At 43.6% G+C, this 23410-nt stretch overlaps 1 protein-coding gene across 3 annotated transcripts in view; it reads right to left on the bottom strand.

The window, feature by feature from the left end:
- The window catches only part of FIGNL2 (fidgetin like 2), a 107198-nt gene that overhangs the window by 65392 nt on the left and 18396 nt on the right, over positions 1-23410 (bottom strand). Inside the window, exon 2 of one of the 3 annotated variants that reach the window (XM_029594969.1) lies at positions 7459-7554. The exons of the other annotated variants lie outside the window; for them this stretch is intronic. The gene's annotated coding sequence lies outside the window, so the exon portion shown is untranslated. The remainder of the gene's footprint in view (positions 1-7458; positions 7555-23410) is intronic. 3 annotated transcript variants of the gene reach the window in all.

The following is a 23410-nucleotide window of genomic DNA, read 5'->3' on the forward strand; positions in this document are numbered from 1 at the left end:
GCTGATGTGCTACGGAGTTCAGCCTTCTCTGCCATCCTGTTTAATATATGTCCGCTTCTTTCAAACCCTGAAGTCAGGTACTGGCTATACACCGATGACAGATAATTTTATTCTCCAGTCCGATCTACTCTTGCTGATGTTTTGGCAAAGATGTCCGATTGTCCATGCACCATCAGAGACTGATTGACGAGGAATAGGCAGGCTTTGAACAATCGATAAGACTGAAATTATTTTTTTGTTGAGATTTCCACCAACCGGCATTCCTTCTGACTTGCACTTTGATGAAGCAAAGATTATGACTTCAAATCAACTTTGAAATTTAGGTGTTTTGCTGGATACTTCCTTAAAGGTTAAGAATGTAGTAAAAAAAAAAAAAAATCAATTTTATAAGCTTCGGTTGCTTTGGCAATTGAAACCTTTTCTTTCAGAACATTTGAAGGCAGTAATGCACGCCTTGGTAATTTCTATGCTTGACGACTGTAATGCCTTGTAGATCGGTCAGCTTCAGACGATGTTATAAGGCACTGCAGACAGCACAAAACGCAGCTACATGAGCTATTACGGAGTAAAAATGAGTGACCATAATACTCCCATTTTGTTTAAGTTATACTGGCTACCAACTAGCTGGTGAATCAAATTTAAGGTAATTTTACTTGTCTTTAAGGCAATTCATGGCCTAATGCTGCTGAAGATATAGCACTGGTTTGCATTTTGAGATCGTCCTTTTACAACCTATTGATGGTACTGCCTCTCTGACAGGTCTGCCTCGCAGAATCAAGAGAGAGGTTGTTCTTTGTGGCGGGTCCTTGCCTTTGGAATAATCTACTGGGTGACCTTAAGGCTGAAGGGTCAATTGTTAGGTTTCAAAAAAATGCTTTCAACTTACTTATTGGCACAGGCTTTCAAAGACATGATATGAGTTTGCTATATATATATTTAAGCATCTAGTTGTGGGCGGAGGTGTAGCTGATTCTGTTACAAAAGGGTGGTAGTTATTTTATCTTTATTTGTTTTATCTTATTCTTATGTTTAATTTTATAATTTTATTACATCGGTATGATTGTTACCCACCTATAAAAGGAGATAGAATGGGCTATAAATATTTTAGATAAATAAATAAAAATATCCTGGTAGAGAAGGAAATGAGATTTGTATGTCACAGATTTGGAATTCTCCCGTTTCCTTTGTCTTATTTATTAATAGCACAGAAAATTACGCCCCCTATCACTCCTCACCCAATGTCCTCTACAACCCCAGTAATAACTATCAACCTGCCCCCTCCTATTATACCTCCCTCCCTCCCCCACCATGTCTCTTACAGCCACAGGGGTCCATCATGTCTCCCAGTATCTACAGTGGACAATGTATATATCGGGGGCATCTATAACCTGTCACTGGCTGTGGAAGGAAGTCATTCTTGTATTGGATGAACCCGGCTCTTCTTTGGTCAGTAAATGTAAAAAATAAATAAATAAGGGAAAAGAAAACCAAAATTTGATTTGTTACACCAAGATTCAAACTCATGAAAGTCTAGATTTTTAACTTGGAAAAATTAGTTTAGAACATAAGAGAGGCCATACTGGGTCAGACCAAGGGTCCATCAAGCCCAGTATCCTGTCTCCAACAGTGGCCAATCCAAGTCACAAGTTTCTGGCAAGTATCTAGACATTAATAGATGCCATGCTACTAATGCCGACAAGAAGCAGTGGCTATTCCCTATTGATTAATAGCAGTTTATGGACATCTCCTCCAGGAACTTATCCAAAACTTTTTTTTAAATCCAGCTACACTAGCTACCTTAACCACATCCTTTGACAATGAATTCCAGAGCTTAATTGTGCGTTGTGTTAAAAAGAATTTTCTATGATTTGTTTTAAATGTGCTACTTGCTAACTTCTTGGAGTGTCCCCTAGTCCTTGTATTATCCAAAAGAGTAAATAACTGTTTCCCATTTACCCATTCAAGTCCTTTCATGATTCTGCAGACCTCTATTATATCCCCCCTCAGTCGCCTCTTCTCCAAGGTGAACAGCCCTAATCCCTTTAGCTTTTCTTCATAGGGGAGCCATTTATCCCCCTTATCATTTTGGTCGCCCTTCTCTGTACTTTCTCCAGTGCAACTATATCTTTTCTGAGATGCAGCAATCAGAATTGTACACAGTATTCAAGGTGCAGTCTCACCATGGATCGATACAAAGGCATCATGACATCCTCCGTTTTATTTGCCATTCCCTTCCTAATAATTCCTAACATTGTTTGCATTTTTGATTGCCACACCACTCTTGAGCAGATGATTTCAATGTGTTATCCACTATGATGCCCAGATCTTTTTCCTGGGTGGTAGCTCCTAAAATGGATCCTAACATCGTGTAACTACAGCAAGAGTTATTTTTCTCTATATGCATCACCTTGCACTTTTCCACATTAAATTTCATCTGCCATTGGGACACCCAATCTTCCAGTCTCGCTAGGTCCTACAGCAATTTATCACAGTCTGCTTGTGATTTAATTATTCTGAATAATGTGTCATATGCAAATTTGATAACCTCGCTCTTCATATTCCTTTCCAGATCATTTATAAATATATTAAAAAACACTGGTCCAAATACAGATCCCTGAGGCACTCCACTCTTTTACCTTTCTTCCCCATGAAACCAGTCCATTTAATCCTACTCTCTGTTTCCTGTCTTTTAGCCAGTTTGCAATCCACAAAAGGACATCACTTTCTATCCCATGACTTTTTAGTTTTCTTAGAAGCCTCTTTGAAGGAACTTTGTCAAACGCCTTCTGAAAATCCAAATACACTAGAGATGTGCATCGTTTTTTGTGTTCGTGTCGTTCTTCGTTTTTCGGCCGCCATGAAAAATGTCGTTTTTTTTCGGTTCGGGTCTTTTCTTTCACGAAAAATCGATTTTTAGTTAGTGTGCGCTAACTCCCCGTTAGTGCGCGCTAACAAAAACCGTTAGATTTTGTTACTTTTTGTTACTTTTTGTTAGCGCGCACTAACGGGGAGTTAGCGCGCACTGACTCCCGTTAGTGCGCACTAATCGGAAAAACGAAGTTTTGCGAAAAAACAGGAAAATCCTGATTTTTTCGGGCTCCCTGAAACATGCCGAATTGGACAATTTCGTTGCAATTTTCCAATTCGGCAAAAACGAATGCACATCTCTAAAATACACTACATCTACCGGTTCAGCTTTGTCCACATGTTTATTAACCCCTTCAAAAAAATGAAGCAGATTTGTTAGGCAAGACTGCCCTTGGTTGAATCCATGCTGACTTTGTTCCATTAAACAATGTCTTTCTATATGTACTGATTTTATTCTTTATAACAGTTTTCACAATTTTTTTCTGGCACTGAGCTCAGGCTCACCGATCTATGGTTTCCCAGATCACCTCTGAAGCCCTTTTTATATATCGGGGTTACATTGGCCACCTTCCAGTCTTTAGGTGCAACGGATGATTTTAATGACAATTTACAAATTCCCCATCCTTTCTTCACCACACCAAGAAATCAGATGTATTTACGAACAGGAAAGATGAAATGCGTCCAGTAGGTACTATATGTAAAAAAAATAAATAAAAAATAAATTAAAAAAGAAACCCCCGTTGGAGCCAGCTGAATGACTCTGGGCTTCTGTTCAGTTACTGAGCTTGGCTTCCACTCCTCAGAGCAGCCATGACTGGGGATGTTGTGAAAGCAGCGTTCATCGCATCTGAGAGTGCGGGAGAGGGGTGGGAGAGGGGACACCAGTCTCCATCTTCAACAGTGACACCTAGTGGCCAGACCTAGGCTCCATGCATGCAGGGGTCTGCAGAGAGCTGTGCCACTGAAATGGTTGGGCCAATTCAGGAGAGAGATTAAAACAGGGGACCAAGCTAAGGTAGTTAGAAATGAAGACTTGTGGCACCGTAGCTCAATTAAAGGCCAGTTGTGACTGAGCCAGAGCAAAACTGTACAGCCAAAAAAAAGAAAAGAAAAAAAGCAGCTGTATGAAGAAGCCAGGTCTGCAAGGAGCCCTGGCAACTCCGGGCAGGTATGAGTGCTACAGCCAGAGCTGTTCTGTGCTTGTCCTACAGACACCTTCAGGGAAGGGAAGATAAGGGGCGGGGATGGTGGGAGGACAGGTCGGGCTTAGCAGCAGGCACTGTGTGTCAGTCTGTCCGGTTTCAGACGCCACCAGTACAGGTTTGGTAATTCAGAGTCTCCCTGTCGCCTGGGGAGAAACAGAAAAAAAAAAAAGTACACACTCTTCTCGTCCAAGCTGAAAAGAATGCTGCACGCTGAAGGGCAGCTCAGTGAATAAATAACAGCAAGTTCTGAGCTGTCCCACTGGCACGCTCGCTTATATGGGGGGGCCGTTATAAAAAAAAACAAAAAAAAACCGGGGGCTTTTTACCACAGAATATTCAAAGCACATTCATGCGCAGAAATCCACTTTGAGAAGTCAGGGGTGTGCGTGTAAGCGGCAACAACGTACAGACACAAAGTTACGCCTGCTCGCGCCTGGCTGCAGATTTACGCACGTGTAAGTTCTATCTCCACCCCAGCTCTGCCCCCCCATCCCCCACCCCGGTTCCCCCTGGAATGCCTCTTTGCAGCGAGCATAAAAGCATAGGCGAAAACGGCTACTGTGCGTACTTCCAACAACTGCAAACCCATGGGCATTTTTCAAAAGGCCATTTGCACACATAAACCTGGATTTATGTGCATAAAATTACTCCCAAGCGCAGAGCCAGAAATCTTTTTCCCATGCACAAATGGCTTTTTTTTTTTTTTTTACCCTACTTTCCAAAGAAAAAGTACAAGGACCGTGTCCGTCCGTCTACATCCCAAACCAAATTTTCAGGACGTAAGGACTGGCAGGAACGTTCCTCCCCCCCCCCCACGCATATCATGAAAATCGATACTTCTGGCTGGAACTTCTTGTTTTCTTTAAATGCAGTTTGCCGGCACTGTCATCGCTCCTTCCTACAGCCATGAGGGCTGGCACAGAGCACCTCCTACGTGTGAGCGAAAGGTTCACCCGTCTTCCCGCTGAGCGTTAAGACACCGGCGGCAAGGCGTTTCAATAGGCCCCTGCCACTTTTCCCGGGGGTACCGCGGCATGCTCCTGACAAGCTGCGCAGCAAATGGGCAGCTCGCTCACCGGCATGTACGTGGCACAGTTATTATATGCAACCAAAACTACATCCTGCACGCTTCTCCCCGAGATAAGCAACTGCTGCTTCCCTTGCAGCAACTGTCAGAGGGGCTTACACCTTTAAAAAAAAAAGAAAAAAAAATCCTTTCATTCACCTAAGTAAAGCTATCCCCTCCAGGCCACTACATTGTTGCCTTACTGTTAAATAATTTGGTATTTTGCTGGAGTGGGAGCAGCATTCTCTCTGTAGGCAAAGCCAAGTCACTTCCCCTCGCCTCCCTTCATGTCAAACCTCTCTTACAAGTCCAGGTCTCATCGCTTTAGCCTGTGCTACTACAGTCGCATTCTGCTCGGCCAAGCCCTCCCATTTCTTGGCTTAGAAGCGTCGACCGCTTGTAGCTGCTCACAGGGAAGTCACTTGGGATCGACAAGGCCTCAGTCCCTCGTAAGAAAGCTTTATTAGGAAGGCAGCGGGGGGGATGCGGCTCCTTTTCTTCCCCCCCGAAAGGATGAAGAGTGTGGCGTATTAACACACGTTTCAACTTTCTTTAAAAAAAAAAAAAATTTTACCACGTCAAGACAGCTGAATCCACACAACTTCTGAAGGGGCCCTGGAGCCCGCTTCAAGCACTGGCACGCTCTCTCTCATCGTAGCAAGCCCCAGCCAGGACTTACAATGGTGTCCTGTTTCTGGTAACCTGAGCTCCCTTATTCCTGGCTCCTTCGTTTTAGACTTCGAGATTTCTCGCATTCCGAAGCGTGCTACATTTGCCCGGTACGGGAAGGGACTCTGGAATGTGCGCAGTCAGTCCCCCAGCGCTCATTTACCAAGCCTGGCTAAGCGAAAACACCCCCCCACCCCCCTAGCCATAAGCTCGACCCTGGAGACACGGAGGCCAGGCGCATGAATTATTCTGCTGAATTATGGCCCAACTGGCTTTGAAATGCATCTGAAACCAGCTTCAAATGCGTTCCAGACACATTGGGTAAGAAAGTTAAAACAAAACAAAACAAAACAAAAATTATGCAGCACCTGCTACTCACTGCAAAACTAAAAAGGTGCGGCGAGCAGAAGGCAGGGGAGGATCACGACAGAATACTATGTGTCATCCGATCGGTTTTAAAACAGGGACGCAAATATCATTTAAGAAAACAGTGCGTCTGAACTTGAAGTTATAAAAAAAGAGTTCACCGTTTAACAATTGCTACCTGCTGCCGCCCAAAATCACGCTGCAACAGCGGGAAGCTATAGGACGACATGCAGAGTCACGATTAGGCCTCCCGGCCCTATGATAGAGGAGAGGGAACAAGCAAGATCCCACCCCCCCCTCCCCCATGTGAAGTAAGGAGAAGAGTGCAAGAGCCCAAGTGGCCCCCACGCCTTCCAACAACTGAAGGCGGCCCAAGAGCCTCCGAACGTCCTTCTCAGAGCAGGAACCCAAGCCTGGCAGAGAGGCAGGAAATCACACACTCCCCCCTGGGTGGGGCTCCTGCAAGGAAGCCCATGATAGTAAGAGGGCCAGCTTTTCAAGCAGCGGGCCCCTGAAGTGCCGGCGGACGCTGCACGCGCTTTCAAAGGGAAAGCCCACGGGTACTGGCTGGGCTCGCTCGCTCGCTCGCGCTCTGCACCTGGATTCTGCGAGGGCTAAATCTGGCAGGGAAACGGCAGGCGCCACGTCTGAGAAACGCAAGGCACATGCGCCATTCCCTCATTTGCACCCGGAGCACGCAGCAGGGAACGTTTACCCTTAACCGAGCTAGAAATATACACGATGTGCACCCCCCCCCCCAATGCTGGACTTTCAGCTGGCTCAAGGGTGGACAATTCCCAGGCAACTCTTTGATCGGGGTAAACCGATATTTGCCAGGTATTGACACTTGTCCTCCAAACAGTTAGACGGCAAGACTCGCGACTTAAACCAGGAAGCCAATACTTAACAGTCCACTGTTTAATATTTTACATCCCGGTTTCAGAATACTGCAAAGCTTTGCCAGGGAAGGTTTGGTTTTTTTTTTGTTGTTGGTTTTTTTTTTTTAATTAGTAACTTATTGGGAGCCAGAGTCCTTCAGTTTTGGTTAACAAATGAACTGTTCTGTTTGGTGGAACACTTTTGCAGGAGGCCAATGGGTTTCCTTAGGGTTTTTTTGACATTTCCCCGTCCGTGCACAAAACCAAAAAGAGACAAGATACAGGAGGAACGTCTTCTCTCTTATGAAGACACGGCAATGAGATCGCCACACCCATAGCCCGGGACCCACGAGCTTGCACCTGGGGCATCTGCAACCTCCACGAGCGGCAGGCTCTGCTCACTTACCCAGTGGTGAAGCAGGTCCCACTAGAATTCTTGCCGCATACTGGTTCCGGTCATGGAGCTGGGTCAGCTGCCACAAAGGACACCATGCTGGCTAGCCTACGACAAAAAGAACACAGTCATTAATTTCAAACCTTCACCTTGTCTTCAGTACCAGGTTGGATGGCAAAGAACGGTGCATCAGGGCCAAACCCACAGAATATGAAACACCCTTGGGGTGTGATTTCCAGCACGGCTCCTATATACCCAACCCGTCTGGGCTGGGAGTGCCACCTATGGCAGACTCTCTTAAGAGAACGGCCCCGGAAGAACATGTAGGTTGCTAGGGGGCCTGCGCGGGGCCTACGAGCAACATTCAGGAGTCCAGAGCAGGGAGTCTCGGCAGTCACTCCGTGAAGAACCGGAAATCACCCGGCACTAGAACCTACAGCAGCTCTGCCAGCTCGGTCTCACTGATCAGACCAGGCGAGACATCAGGAGAAGGGACCTACGCATAGGTGCCAATCCTTTGGGTGCAGCTCCCCCAGTATTGAGCAAACTCCTTCGTTGTAAACAGGGCAGGGGTAAGTGAAATTAGGTTCAGCACCTCTTTATCATTTTGAAAAAATTGACACCTACGGACCTACGTGGTCCACAGAGTTCATGTTCAGCATCATCACTAGGGTTTTCATGCTACTCAAACAAAAGAGGCCTCACTGCTGTCAAATTATCCAACATTCAGAACTAACGAGTTTAGAAATCAAAATCCATGGGCAAAACTACTTGTCTTCAATCCTCCCAGAATACATTTACAGCTGGTTTTATAACCAGGCTCAGTAAAGGCTCTACTGGACCTCATGAAAAACGTAACCCCCAGTTACATTAGGCACAGACACAGGCGTGAGAAAGAAACCTGGATGTGCAACTACCCAATTTATTTTAATTCCAGCATCTTGGGTTAAGTAAAAAAAAAAAAAAAAAAAAAGGATACATCACAAACAGGCACAGCCCTTGAATATTTGGGCTACACTGTTCCATAGGAAAATCAAAGATCAGAACAATTCTGCCTTCCAATTGGGCAGCAGGACCAAGGCTGTACTTAACTTGATTAGCCCTTTTTCTTTGTATAGAGACTTTTCTCTACTAATCAAGGTAATTGGGAGGGCTGATCAATGGCATTGATTGGTGCAATGGATTTGAACTTTGATAACCCAATGCTCAACATAAGAGGGAACGAGAGCAGGGGGGGGAGGGAGGCTGCACTAAGGAGTTTAGGGAAGCAGAGGCTGGACGTGCCAAGCGTGCCTGGAGAGATGAAGGCAGGAGGAGGATGTAAGGGCTGGCCTCCATTATGACAAAGCTGACTACGGAGGCCCCCAGGTAGTAAAAGTGTGCACGTTTACTCCTGATTCAATAAGGAGTTTATCGCACAAAAATGTATGTACAAACACGAGTAAATCTTTGGGCACAAATTAGCGCTCCTCCATGCAAATCCCATGTTAACTGCGGCATTAGTTATTACTCCCCAGTGCACAGGGGTGCACTGGCTTAACTCACATTTTCTGTTCACAACAATGTGTACAGACCATATTATGTGCGATAAGAAATGTGCATAAAAATTGACTTTTTTTTTTTAATTAACTCCCATAGCATTAGCATACTGCATCAGGAGTTAATTCTTTTTTTAGCGCGTGAATAAAGAAAATGTGTACCAAGTTCAGCGCACATTTTCTACCCATATCTCATTACATTGTGCCAAAGCTACAAAACACAGAAACATTGAACATGATGGCAGATAAAGGCCAAACGCCCTATCCAGCCTGTCTCCTGCTCAGTTTTATAGTCCCTTCCTTACCCCTAAGAGATCCCCAAGTACTTGTGCCATTCAGATACTCTCCTTGTCTCTACCACCTCCACGGGGAGGCTGTGCCATGCATCCCCTCCCTGCCTGTAAAGAAATGCTCTTAAATTGCTCCTGAGGCTATCCCCTTTCACCTTCATCCCACGACCAATCCAGAGCCTCCCATAAATTTATTATTTAGAGGTATTTAAATGTCTCTATCCTATGTCTCCTTTGCTTCAGGGGTATACAGTATCTGACTAGATCTTTAAGTGTGCATTCAAATGAAGACAGTTGACTATGTTAATAGCTGCCTTCTAAATAAACTACATCCGGTTTATAAATCTTTTTGCAGTTGTAGTCTCCAGAACCGTACCCAATACTCCTAATGAGGTCTCACCAAAGGCTTATACGGAGGAAATATTGCCACCTTTGTCCCCCTGGCCTCTCCTCCCCTGGTGCACCCGAGCTTCCTTCAGCTTTTGCTGTCACGTCATCTACCTGATCACTTCTAGAACCTGCTACTGTTTTATGCACAGAAGTACTTCACCCCTATACTATACACCGCTCCCTTGAGTTTTTTTGCAGCCCACATGCATGACTCTACATTTTTTTTTAAATATTAAATCTTAGCTGCCAGACTCTATACCATTCCTCAGTCTTCACTAGATCACTCCTCATATCTTCCACACTTTCTAGGCTATCTATACCCTGTTGTAGATTTTGGCATCATCTGCAAAAAGGCAAACCTTTACATAAGAACATGCCATACTGGGTCAGACCAAGGGTCCATCAAGCCCAGCATCCTGTTTCCAACAGTGGCCAATCCAGGCCATAAGAACCTGGCAAGTACCCAAAAACTAAGTCTATTCTATGTTACCGATGCTAATGGTAGTGGCTATTCTCTAAGTGAACTTAATTAACAGCAGGTAATGGATTTCTCCTCCAAGAACTTATCCAATCCTTTTTTAAACACAGCTATACTAACTGCACTAACCACATCCTCTGGCAACAAATTCCAGAGTTTAATTGTGCGTTGAGTGAAAAAGAACTTTCTCCGATTGGTTTTAAATGTGCCCCATGCTAACTTCATGGAATGCCCCCTAGTCTTTCTATTTCCCAATGTTGCTTATGAATTGCTAAAACAGAACTAGACTAAGGGTTAATTCCCGTGGCACACCACTGGTGTAACCCTCTGTTTTCCTTGGACTGAACACCATTCACCACTATCCTTTGTCACCTCCTATTCACCCAGTTTCTAACCCAGTCACTCACATTAAGGCCCATGCCAAGGATGACTCAGTTTGTTAAGTCGCATCCGCAGAACTGTGTCAAAGGCCTTGCTGAAATCCAAGGACGCTACATCTAATGCTCTCCCACGATCCAACTCTCTGGTCACCCAAAGAAATTGATTAGGTTTATCTGACAAGAGCCAGCTTGGATTTTATAAGTCAGCAGGATGCCAGAAATTGCTCGCTCTCTTCTATTTTAGCAGCGATTCTGTTAACTTGCTCACCTCTTGAGGTCAGACTAATCAGGCTGAAGTTCGAGCTCTTTCTTACTTCCAACTTTTGTGAAGAGGATCCCCATCCACCTGCCTCCAGAACTGTTCCCGACTCTAAAGAGGCATTGCCAAGGTCAACCAGCGGAGCTGCCAGAACCTCCCTAAGCCTCTTAAATACTCTTGGATGCATCTCGTCTGGCCCCCATCACTTTATCTACTTTCGGTTTTGTCAGCTCCTCACAGGTCTTTTGAAAACCGTTTTGACGTCCAACTCATTTCCATGTCTATTTGTGACAGTTTTCTGTGCTCCTACTCCAAGCCCTTCCCTCAGCGAACAGAAATATATTTGTTAAGCAATTCCACTTTCTGTTCATCAGCCTCTACACATTCCCCCCCCACCACCACCACTTCATCTCTAAGTCTTGCAATCCCATTTTTGCTCTTCCTCCTGTCACTAACAAAGTTATGTTCCCTTGTTTTACTGCATTTGCTTTTTTTTTTTTTCCTGCCACACATGCCTCTGCTCTTTTGATAACTTTCCCAGCTTCTCTCAGCTTTTCCAGGTATCATCGCTCATCTTCCTCTCTCTGTGATCTTTTCATTTTAATAATCTTTATTAAATTTTGCAAAGTTACAACATCTGGACATTACCATCTGTTTATCCATTTTTTTGTATCGTTATCTAGGATATCTTCATCCACAGCAGAAGAAAAAAGAAAGTATGAACAGCAGCTTTACAAAAAAAACATTCATTTGGAACATTACCTCCACAATAATATACTTGGGGATACATACTACGAAGGCTTAACTGCTTAATTCTCTAGAAACATTATTACAACTATCCTTACTTTTGTCTTTCCTCAAAAGTCTAATACAACGACTGAGTCCACCTAAACTCCAGTGTTGAAGGAGACGTCAAACATTTTTGATTAACTGGTTTAAAGTTACCCCCCACCCCTTTCCCACCCACTAATTCTTTAGTGCCCACAACGAAAGAATCTACCAAGTCTATTCAATGAGCTGTCTGGTGGTCTCAATGAGTAGATGCTGTCATTGGCTCTGCGTCCAGGGTCCATCCCAGAGAGAGCCCTTTTATGTCCGGGGCTAGGAGAGTAATGCCCCATGCACTTTCAGGTATCGGAGGAGCCTTTGGTTGGGCTAAAAATGTTTGCGTGCAATATAGTCTATTACCCCCTCCATATCCTCTGGGTTTTAAGAAAGGACTTCTTTCTGCTGTTTTTGGCCACTGTACATTCAAAGATGAATAGCTTCACCAGTTGTTTAAACCACTGTGTTTTTGTTTGGAGGCTCCGAACGTATCCATTTAGACAATATTACTTTTTTCCCAGCAAGGCTAGCCTTTTCCAGAAATAGGTTGTCAGCGGAGGAAGAAGGCAAAGGAGTTGATGGCTTCATGCCAAACAACCAAAGCTGAATATCTTAAGGGAGGTGTTTCTTCAGCATATTAGAACAGTCTCCTGCCACTTGAGCCCAAAAAGCTCTTATTTTATAGCATTCCCAAAAACATGGGTGTAATCCCCAATTGTATGTCCACATTTAGGGCACAGGGGAGATGCAGTCAGGTGAGCCAGGTGGACTAGCTCTGGTGTCATGTAGAAAAACCAAAGAAATGTCAACTAGGTTTTCCTTAATGCACTGTTAGTGGTTATCTTTGTGATGTCTTCAAAATAACCTTTTAAACTTAAGAGCGTGGTGTTGACGGAATCTTACATAGTTGCCATTTTCTGTAAACGGGCTGTAAAGCAGTCTTCATATTGGAAATCGTAAAGGACCTTCATAAATCTGGCAATGGTTGGTCTTTGAGCATTTGTATTGAGAAAAAAATGACATAATCGAGCAGTCATTGAAGTATCCAACAGACTAGGATCTAGCAAGTGAACAAAGTGTCTGATTTGAAGGTATGCGTAGAAGTCCGCTTGAGGGAGATCAAATTTAGTTTGTAGGTCCCGAAAGGACACGAATAAGCCATTCGTCTCATCAAATAGTTGAAAGAGATACGACAAGCCTCATTCTTTCCAAATATAAAAAGTGCTTCTCTGGAGACCCGGGCGGAGACTGATTAATTGGGTGGCCAACGATTGGTAGTAAGGTTGTAAGTCTGCCTGATAATTGCAGTATTGACCCCAATGCTGCCTAAGCTTTCCTGCAAGATTTACATAAGAACATAAGAATATGCCATACTGGGTCAGATCAAGGGTCCATCAAGCCCAGCATCCTGTTTCCAACAGTGGCCAATCCAGGCCATAAGAACCTGGCAAGTATCCAACAACTAAGTCTATTTCATGTTACCGTTGCTTGTAATAGCAGTGGCTATTTTCTAAGTCAACTTAATTAATAGCAGGTAATGGACTTCTCCTCCAAGAACTTATCCAATCCTTTTTTAAACACAGCTATACTAACTGAACTAACCACGTCCTCTGGCAACAAATTCCAGAGTTTAATTGTGCGTTGAGTGAAGAAGAACTTTCTCCGATTAGTTTTAAATGTTCCACATGCTAACTTCATGTAGTGCCCCCTAGTCTTTCTATTATCTGAAAAACTAAATAACCGATTCACATCTACCCGTTCTAGACCTTTCATGATTTTAAAGACCTCTATCCTATCCCCCCTCAGCCGTCTCTTCTCCAAGCTGAAAAGTCCTAACCTCTTTAGTCTTTCCTCATAGGAGAGCTGTTCCATTCCCCTTAACATGGTGGACGCTGCATCCTACTGAGAAAGACTTTACCCACACATCTCGGGCGCACTCATCACTTTCACGGATAGACTATACATTAGTAAACCAATCTGACTTCCCAAGAGTAGTACAAGCCGAAATTGGACCGCAGGCTCTCTCAGACCACTCTTTAGTATGGATGGAGCTCCAGCTGGGCACAAGGAACTCGGGGGAAAGGGTTTGGAGATTCCAAGCTACCTGAAGGATGATGGGGACTTTCATTCCAATTTGAAAGAGAAATGGACTGAATATGTGACCTTCAATGCACAGCACCTAGATACGTCTCTGTTATTCTGGGAAGCGGGGAAAGAAGTGTTAAGAGGAGATATTATAGCCTATGTAGCAAAACGCAATTGGAAAGTTAATCAGTCCATCTCCATCGTAATTATATATTTTTGAGATGCGGCGACCAGAATTGTACACAGTATTCAAAGTGGGGGTCTCACCATGGAGCGATACAGAGGCATTGACATTTTCCGTTTTATTCACCATTCCCTTCCTAATAATTCCCAACATTCTGTTTGCTTTTTTGACTGCCGCAGCACACTGAACCGACAATTCAAAACAGGGACTTTGTAGAGGGGCTAAGTACTCCTGTGAGGTGAGAACAATAAGGGCCAGCTCGGTGATTATGCTGTGCGCTACCACGCAGAGGGCTTGTGTTCTGTTCCCATGGATGACGAGGAGGCAGCACTCACAGCTCCTGAGAAGGAGGACTCTTTCTCCACCGACTCGCTCAACAGCGACACCCAGAGGCTGGACTTGAGGTACACAGACAGGTACCTGGTTCCGGAGGAAGCCACATTGTGCTAGGCCAGGTTTGAGGTGGGGGAAAAGGAGGTTAAAAACAGAGGAAAATAAATCTCTAGGGAGTTGCAAATGAAGACTTAGGGCCCCATAGCCCGACAGAGAATAGTTCCGATTGATCTGGAAACCCAAAAGGAGTAGAAGAAAACTGGCTGATCAGAAAAATAATAAGAAAACAAAAAAAGAGATGAACAGTACACCAAAAATGGAAGGGGTGTGTGTGTCCTACTTTGTTGTAACCCTGCCACTATGAAACTCTTGCATAAAATTAGGAACATTACATAAACAGTAATGACAGAGGTTACAATTCCACATTTCAGATAACCTGTCAAAGTCCAAACTAAAAATGGAAAAAAAAAAAAATTGAAACTGCAGCACTACTCTTCATGAGGGCTCTTCCATCCAGCACACTTTCCCCACTGTGGTGGGGCGGTTAGAAAGCAGAGGACAGAGAGAGTCAGAGCTCCAAGCCTAGCTCCACCTAGCATCTTCCCTCCTCCTGTGTTGCCCCTATTGTAATTTGCTAATACAGAAAATCCTTTTTTCCAGTATAAGGTGCAATTCCCACTGAAGTAAAAGGATCGCCATGCCCATCCGTCTGTGGCCACGCAGAAAGGAGACTCCAGATGAACATATTTATATTTTGTTTTGTTTTGGTTTTTTTTAAATTTAGCTCGTGTCTTTTCATGGTAGTTCAAGGTGAATTGCAGGAGGATGCAGGAGGTTTTAAAGGACTGGCAAAGGATAATTTGGACACAGCAAAAAAAAAAAAAGTGCTCGAAAGGAAATTTTGCCAGCTCCAGTTTCCCCATACAGATCATATGAAATGCAACCTGCTCAATGGTACACTGCTGGACTACACATTGTCATCTTGCTTTAGAGGCCATGAAGGGGAAAGGATGGGGAAAGTGAAGTGTAGGAAATGTGTAATTGAAATGTATGATAGTAGAGATTGCAGGCTAAGATGGGGTGTATTGTGGAGAGGGGCCAGAGAGAGGGATGGAATTCACGTTCCATATGTAGTAGTAGACAGTTGATTGGATAATACAGAAAGAGGGGCAAAGCTCAATTTGCATAAAGCAATGTAGGTGTAGGGCAACTTTCCTGTTTATTATAGTTAGATTAGATGGTAAATAAATGCTTACTATCTAGTCTCAACCAATTAGAGATGAATCTTCAAAGTCCTTTGTGTGTATAAAGCAAGTTTGCTTTATGTAAACTGTATTCTCCATAGGCAGCAGGATGAATTAGTGACATCATCCGACAGCACCAAAAGGACCCTTCTCTCTTTTTATAGAGCTTTTATTCTACTGAATATGTGTGGGAGCTCCCACGTGGGTGTTGCTTCATGAGCCCATCAGTCAGTTTTAGAGTTAAGTCTAGTTATGTAATCATCTCTATAAGGAGGCAAATGGGTATTTAGCATGGCTAATTCATCCTGCTGTCTATGGAGAACACTGTTTACAGTAAGCAGACTTGCTTTCTCCATCAGTCAAATTAGCCATGAAACATGGGGAGTCCCAAGCTGAGGGCTGTAGCAGGACATTTACTGAATAAGCAACCCACACCCCAAGTGGAGGGTAGATAGGCTACACAAAACTGCTTGTCCAAATTTAGTGCGCTTTCTGATACATTGTCCAGACAGTAATGGAACATGACAGTAATGGAACATGACAGGTGTCCACTGATGACCAAGTTGCAGCTTTTTTTTTTTTTTTTTTTAGAGGTCTTCAAAAGGCACTGCTCACAGATGAGCTACTGATGAAGCCATAGCTCTCACCTCATAAGCCTCAACAAGGTCATAATTTGGAGGACTGCTAGTGCATTACAATGTGTGATAAAGTCTGCTAGCCAACTAGACAACTACCAAACTACCTTTGATAGGAACTTTGGCTGGGTATGGAGCATCAATCTATTGAGGAAGAACTACAAATAAGGTGAGTAATAAACCAAAAGCTTAAAGTTCCTCTTCTGGCTGACATGACTGCAACTGCAACAAGGAATAATACTTTCCATGTGAGAAACTTGAGAGAAGCAGACTCTAATAACTTAAAAGGCAACTTCATAAGTTGTGTCACAACTATGCTAAGGTCCCATGGAACAGGTGCTTGACCACTGGAGGTTTAGTATGCCATACACCCTTCATGAATTTTGATACTAAAGGATAAAAGAAGATCATTCCTACTCTTCTATGGCACTGAGATGAACTTGTACTGAAGTGGTATTAAGACCTGAGAAAGAAAGAAAGGAAGGGCAAATACTGGAGAAGTTCCTGTGGCATGCATGTAAACAGGTCTAAGGAGCTTTGTTGACATCAGGTTAAGGGCAGTTTCCACAGTAGTCTTCTTCTAGCTGAAGGCTTTTTAGTGGATATTACTGTGTCTTTGACTTTCTTGGGTAAGGAAAATGGAGCAATCAGTGAGTGCTCAACAACCAGGCTGCTGTCAGGTTGAGAGGGAAGGTTCAGATGAAATGGACATCCCTCTTCTTGAGTTAACATGGATGGATTGACCCCTAGCACAATTGGGGGAGGGGGGGGAATTTGATAGAAAGTTGCACTAGGTACACGAACCACACTTACCTGAGTCATGCTAGTGCTATAAGTATTAGACAGGTCATGTCTATAAGCAGTTTCTGTACTGTCTTGGCTACCAGCAGAAACGGTGGAAATGCGTTCATAAGATCTGCATTCCAGTTGAGCAGAAATGCATCCTGAGTGGATCCAAATTCTCTGGGAAGAATGGAACAAAACTTTTCCACATTGTTGATCTCATTTGATGCGAAGAGGTCGACTGAGGGATGTCCCTACAGATTGAACGGTTTATTGGCTATTGACTGCTGTGGGGACCATTTGTGTCAGTGAAATATTTTGTTGAGGCAATTGACAAGCATATGGTCAATTCCCAGGGGGTAGGTTGCTTGAAGAACTGCTTGGAGATTGTGCACCCATTACCATAGTCTTATTACTTCTTAGCAGACAGTTCATGATCTGCCTTGTTTGTTGACAGAAAACATGGTTGTCTGTCAGTCTCAAGGAGAATGCTTTTGCTTTTGAGCAGATAAGAGAGAGTTATTGAGGCATATCTGAATGCTTGCACTATAGAAGGTTGATCTGAAACTGCCTTTTTGCTAACGACGAAGTTCCTTGGGTTAGTGCAGTTAGTATAGCTGTGTTTAAAAAAGGATTGGATAAGTTCTTGGAGGAGAAATCCATTACCTGCTATTAAGTTCATTTAGAGAATAGCCACTGCCATTAGCAATGGTAACATGGAATAGACTTAGTTTTGGGTACTTGCCAGGTTCTTATGGCCTGGATTGGCCACTGTTGGAAATAGGATGCTGGGCTTGATGGACCCTTGGTCTGACCCAGTATGGCATTTTCTTATGTTCTTACCTATGTGGACTTCCCATCCCTTGGTGGACGCGACTGTCGTTGATGTGACCTGATGAGGAAGTAGCAAAAGTGGTACCCCTTCCTGAAAGATGTAGGGTTCTAACTAGCAGTGAAATTCTTGCTTTATTTCCTGTGACATATTCACTAAAGTCGTTAAAGGCTGAGTCAGTACTCATTGGAAGTGGAGGCCCCATTGCAGGAGTCGCATGTGGAGGTGTGTTCATGAGCATCTCTGGTCTAGGCTATACGGCCTAGAACAGAGATGCTCAAACTGAACACTGGGCTAACCCCCAGCCAGTTAGGTTTTCAGGCTATCTCAAATGAATATGTATAAGAGTGCATGCAAATAAATATATATGTATGCAAATATTTGTCATGCATATTCATCAGGGATATCCTGGAAACCTGACTGGCTGGGGCGGGAGTGGGATGTGGAGGACTGTTTTCAGCACCTCTGCCCTCTAACAACTAGCACTTCCATGGCTGCTGACTTATCTGTGTTCACTAATCGATGAGTTAGGGACCTGAGAGGGCGTGCTCGATCTGACAGGAGAAGCACACAGAGAGTCTATCCATGCCCCAAAGAATAGGAATTTTTGAGATGGAACTACAGTCAATTTTTCAAAATGTATTAAGATTTCTAGGATTTAATGGACTTGAATTGTCTTCTTTAGAACATAAGAACATAAAAAATTGCCATGCTGGGTCAGACCAAGGGTCCATCAAGCCCAGCATTCTGTTTCCAACAGAGGCCAAACCAGGCAATTACCCAAACACTAAGAAGATCCCATGCCACTGATGCAATTAATAGCAGTGGCTATTCCCTAAGTAAACTTGATTAATAACCGTTAATGGACTTCTCCTCCAAGAACTTATCCAAACCTTTTTTGAACCCAGCTACACTAACTGCACTAACCACATCCTCTGGCAACAAATTCCAGAGCTTTATTGTGCGTTGAGTGAAAAAGAATTTTCTCTGTTTAGTCTTAAATGTGCTACTTGCTAACTTCTTGGAATGCCCCCTAGTGCTTCTATTATTCGAAAGTGTAAATAACCGATTCACATCTACTCGTTCAAGACCTCTCATGATCTTAAAGTCACTTTTAGTTATTTTATATAGAAATAGATTTTTAAATAGGAATTAAAGGAATTAAATAGGAAATAAAGATAAGGTCAGGAAAAAAACAATTCATGCTTTCCTCTCTCTGTTGTACTTTGTGCTCTTTCTATGTAACCAAAAACTTCCTGTTCACTGAGTGCAGCAAAACTATAAATAAATAGGCAGGGGGGAGAACACATGAGGCAAATGTAAGTTCAACTGTTTCAGAAATGCCTTACTCAAGTAAGCAGGATGTACTGTCCTAGGACCTGAAAAAGGAACTCAGTGCAACATCTGGAAAATACCATTGCTGAAAACATCATGATGACTGAATTAAGCGAATGACAGCTTGACAATACATTCTGACATAGCCAGGCATCCTCTGGAATCAGATGAGTGAATCATGTATCGAGAAGGTGTGGCCATAAGATAGCACGAATTGGCCAGAGCTGCCTAGCAACCAAAAGGTAGCCAATCATGGAACTAGATACAAATGATGACATCCTAAGCTCTACAACCACATATAAAACTACCAGCGCAGCAGCTCAAAACCAGGAAGAAGACCAAGACAACCAGAAAGATCGCATCAGGAGGTGCTAAGAACCAAAGACTTCACAAAGGGTCCCAGCACCACTGAGGCACACCCTGCTAAAGACTTTTTCAATTGGCCAAAGACTTCTAAAGCAACTGAACTTTTGAAGCAATTGAAATGATCTACTAGGTGCCCCAGCTTACAAAGACTCCCTCTTAGGAAGTTGCAGTTACCAGCCAGTCTTCAGGATAAGGAAATATGCAGATGCGCTGCCACCATAGTCAGGCATCTAATAAAGACCCTCAGCATTACTTACAGACCAAATGGGAACACTTGGTTCTGGTAGTGAGAGGATTCGACCACAAAGTGTAGATAGTGCTGGAGGGAGGAAGGGATGGATGGGTGAGCATAGGTATCCTTTAGATCCAGGGTAAAACATATCCACTCTCCCGCCTGGATGAAGGGAGAGTGGTCTTCTATGGCACTGAGATGAACTGAATAAGTTCATCTCAGTGCCATAGAAGACTTCCCAGTCCGCTCCAATTAAGGAGCGGACTGGGAGGGAAATTCCCTATATCCCTAACTAACCTTCCTACCTTTCCCCTCTCTGCCCTAATCCCTACTTATTAGAATTTTTTACCTTACTGCTCCTTTGAAACAGTAGTAGACCGGCCGGTGTGCACTTCCCTGTGATAGCGGCTGATGGGATTTACACACGACCGGGCCCTTCCAAAAATGTGCGCAGCATGCGCAAGACCCAGCCATGTGCGTAATCCCCCATTTTTAGGCACGTGGCCTGTTTAAAATCGGGCCGTAAGGGCATAGGGAGAAAATGGGGGTCTGCTGTGTTTAACTGCAAGCCTTGTTCCAGTAGCCTTGATGGAGACATTGCTCTTGTAATTAGAGGTTAAGTGAAGCATACCTCCTTCTGCTCCTGTTATCCTTTGTAAACGTATAAAAGGTGATTTTGTATGCAGTTGCATCGGAAGCACTGCAGCCCAGTATGTCGATGATGTAGAAGTTTGCTTCGACAATGGCAGTGTTGAAGGAAGGATCATCAATAGTACTGAGGTTCAATGCTTCAAGTGCTCTGGGGCTCGGTGTGTTGAGCGTTCCTTGGCTGGTTGCGTTGTCACTGGTGAGTGTAATCAAAGGGGCATTTGCGCTACCTACCTCAATGGTGCCAGGTGCTGGTGTCGAGATGGCGCTAGTATGTCAACGGCACCAAGAGTTCATATACCAGGGAGTCATGTATCGGCTGTATCGACAGCTCCAAGGACCAATGCTTCTTTGGCACTGCTGTACCCCTGTTTTTTTTTTTGTTTTTTTTTTTTTACAAGTCCCCAAACTCTACAAGCCCGCAACAGCAATGCCTGGGAAAGGTATTTTTTCTGTTTGCTTGACCGCAAGGAGGTGGAGGTCCCTGAAGGCTGCTCTAGTGAGTAGGGAGGCTTACCCAAGGAGTTCCTCCTCTATTTGGCACCCAGGGAGCCTGATGAGGCACCACTCTTGGGAGGTTGACCAGCTGCAGCTCTTCAGAAACTTACGCAGTTCCTCCATCTTCCAGCCCCTGGACTTTTCAGAGCGCTGAGACATCCGGCCGCAATGATAGCAGCTGGCCAGGTTGCAGTTCGGTTCTAGGCACTGGTAACAGATGTCGTGACCATCTGCAATGGACATTTTTCTACCACATACGCAGTCTTTGAAGCCACTAATAGTGGGCTTTTTGGAGCCAGACATTTTTATGAAAAAAAGTGCTGTTGGGGTCTGCAGAGTCAGCAAGGTAACATAATAGTTGAAAAAAAGTTTAACTAATGAGGATATCAAGAGCTATCAAAATTGAGAGAAAGGGCACAGAACTCCCACTCATGCTCAGAAGAGCAAAAGCTCAATGAGTTAAGGAAAAAAGTTTCTGTTTGGCTCATTTGTATGACATCAACCACATGTCAGTTAATTCAGCCCTGCTTATCAATGGAGAAAACACATAACTGGCATGTTATAAAATTGACTGATGTTTGTGTGCATTCTGCAGGGTGTGGGGGGTTGGGGATGGACAGAGCTGGGGTTTGGGTTTGAATTTACACCCATGATTCTGATTTTAAAAAGCATTCACATAAAATCATATGTGCAAGCTGCACCCTGTGAAGAGCAGGTGGAACTTTCTGCAGCTGAGTTTGTGCAGATTATTTCATACAAGTTTGCTTTCGAAACTGGTGCAACTTGGATTCGAACAAGGCACAAGCTTTATAATGGTACTGTTAGACATCTCGGCAGCCTTTGACACAATTGATCACAACATCTTAAGAAACCGTCTAAAAGCAGTAGGTTTAACAGGCAACGTACTAAACTGGTTTTCATCATTCCTCTCAAACCGTACATTACAAGTGAAAGGTGACTCTCATGAGTCTTCTTGGAAATGTACTACATCCGGTGTTCCCCGAGGTTCCGCCCTATCGGCGGTACTCTTCAATATATACTTAACCCCCCTCTGCCGTATTCTAGCAAGCCTCAATGTTCTTATAGATTATATGCCAACGATATACAGTTTTTCTTTCCGATTAATTCAACCTGGTCTGAAACTCAACGTTTTTCTATCCCAAGTACTATTAGCAATACAAAGTTGGGTATCAAATAATAAGCTGGCACTCAATCTTCAAAAAACAGAAATAATTGATCTGTCAAGATTCCCATCTGACTCAAGTCCATCCGAAGCATTGATAAATAATCAATCAAACTTTCCAAAGTAGTCCGCAATCTGGGAATTCAAATTGATCAATCATTAAACATGCAAGCTCACATAAAAAACTTAACTCAAATTTCACACCACAAATTGCAATTACTTCAACATGTAAAACCATTTTTAGAACCAGAGGACTTTAGGGACCGTTTTACAAACGTTTCTGTTCTCAGGAATGGGCTATTGCAATTCACTGCTTCTTGGTATTCCCAAATATATAATTCGTCCATTACAAATTATTCAAAACACAGCCGCCCCTTTACTAACTAATATATCTAGCCGAGAACACATCACACCTATTCTTAAACAATTACATTGGCTACCTATTTCATATAGGATCCAATATAAACTTGGTCTAATCGTTCACTCTTTAATATTCAATCCACACACTCCCTGGACAAACGCCATTAAGAAACTTTACCCTCCATCCAGATCTTTACACTCAGCAAACCAATACCTCCTTGATATTCCATCTTCTAAAAACTGATCCGCCCCGCCGAAACACGTGAGAGGGTACTCTCTGCTGCTGGCCCTATGTTTTGGAGCACATTACCAAAAGATTTAAGAACCTGTGAAAATTCCAAAACTTTTAGAAAGGTGTTAAACACACATTTATTTAGAATTTCTTTTAATGAGTGATTTAATGTTCTTCTTTTACCTATGTTATTGTTATTCATGAAATTTATGAACGTCTCCTCGTAATCCGCTCTGAATGTAAGAAGGGCGGAATAGAACATTTTTTATGTTACCCCTTCTCCCGTGGCCTTTTTTTGTTTTAGAAGCAGGGGCCAGAACAAGGTACGACTGTGGAAGTGGCACAGGGCTTGAGAGCAGATCACGTGCAAGGTTGATCTCCGGCTCACGTGCTTGGCAACTGCCACAGCTGGACCTCGTATCAGCTCTTGCTCTTCAAGAAAAAGGTTCATGTTGGGGGGGGGGGGGGGGGGCTTGCTGGTGGAGGGGAGAATATGCCACTGTGGAGAAGAGGGAGGGATGGGGAGAGGGGCAGAGAGGCCTGGCCAACTTTTTTTTTATTTTGTTTTGTTGGCAAACCTATAATGCACCCTCCCCTCATTTAAACAGTTAACCATGTAAATGTCAGTAGTTAAAATGAGATTTGCTCCTCTCATTCAGAGGCACGTTTGAGGTTTACTTCCTCTGTAAGAGGAAAATATGGGTATCGAATCACACTCATGACAAGAAATATTAGAAATCTTCCTGCCCCAAGAGAACTCACAATCTACAGGCCTTATTTACTAAGGCTCGCCCCCATTCGCTGTCTATGGGGAAAAAATGCTTAGTAAAATCTATATCCGAGGCAATGGGGGG

The sequence above is a fragment of the Rhinatrema bivittatum genome, chromosome 3, assembly GCF_901001135.1.
Source record: "Rhinatrema bivittatum chromosome 3, aRhiBiv1.1, whole genome shotgun sequence".
Classification (NCBI taxonomy): Eukaryota; Metazoa; Chordata; class Amphibia; order Gymnophiona; family Rhinatrematidae; genus Rhinatrema; species Rhinatrema bivittatum.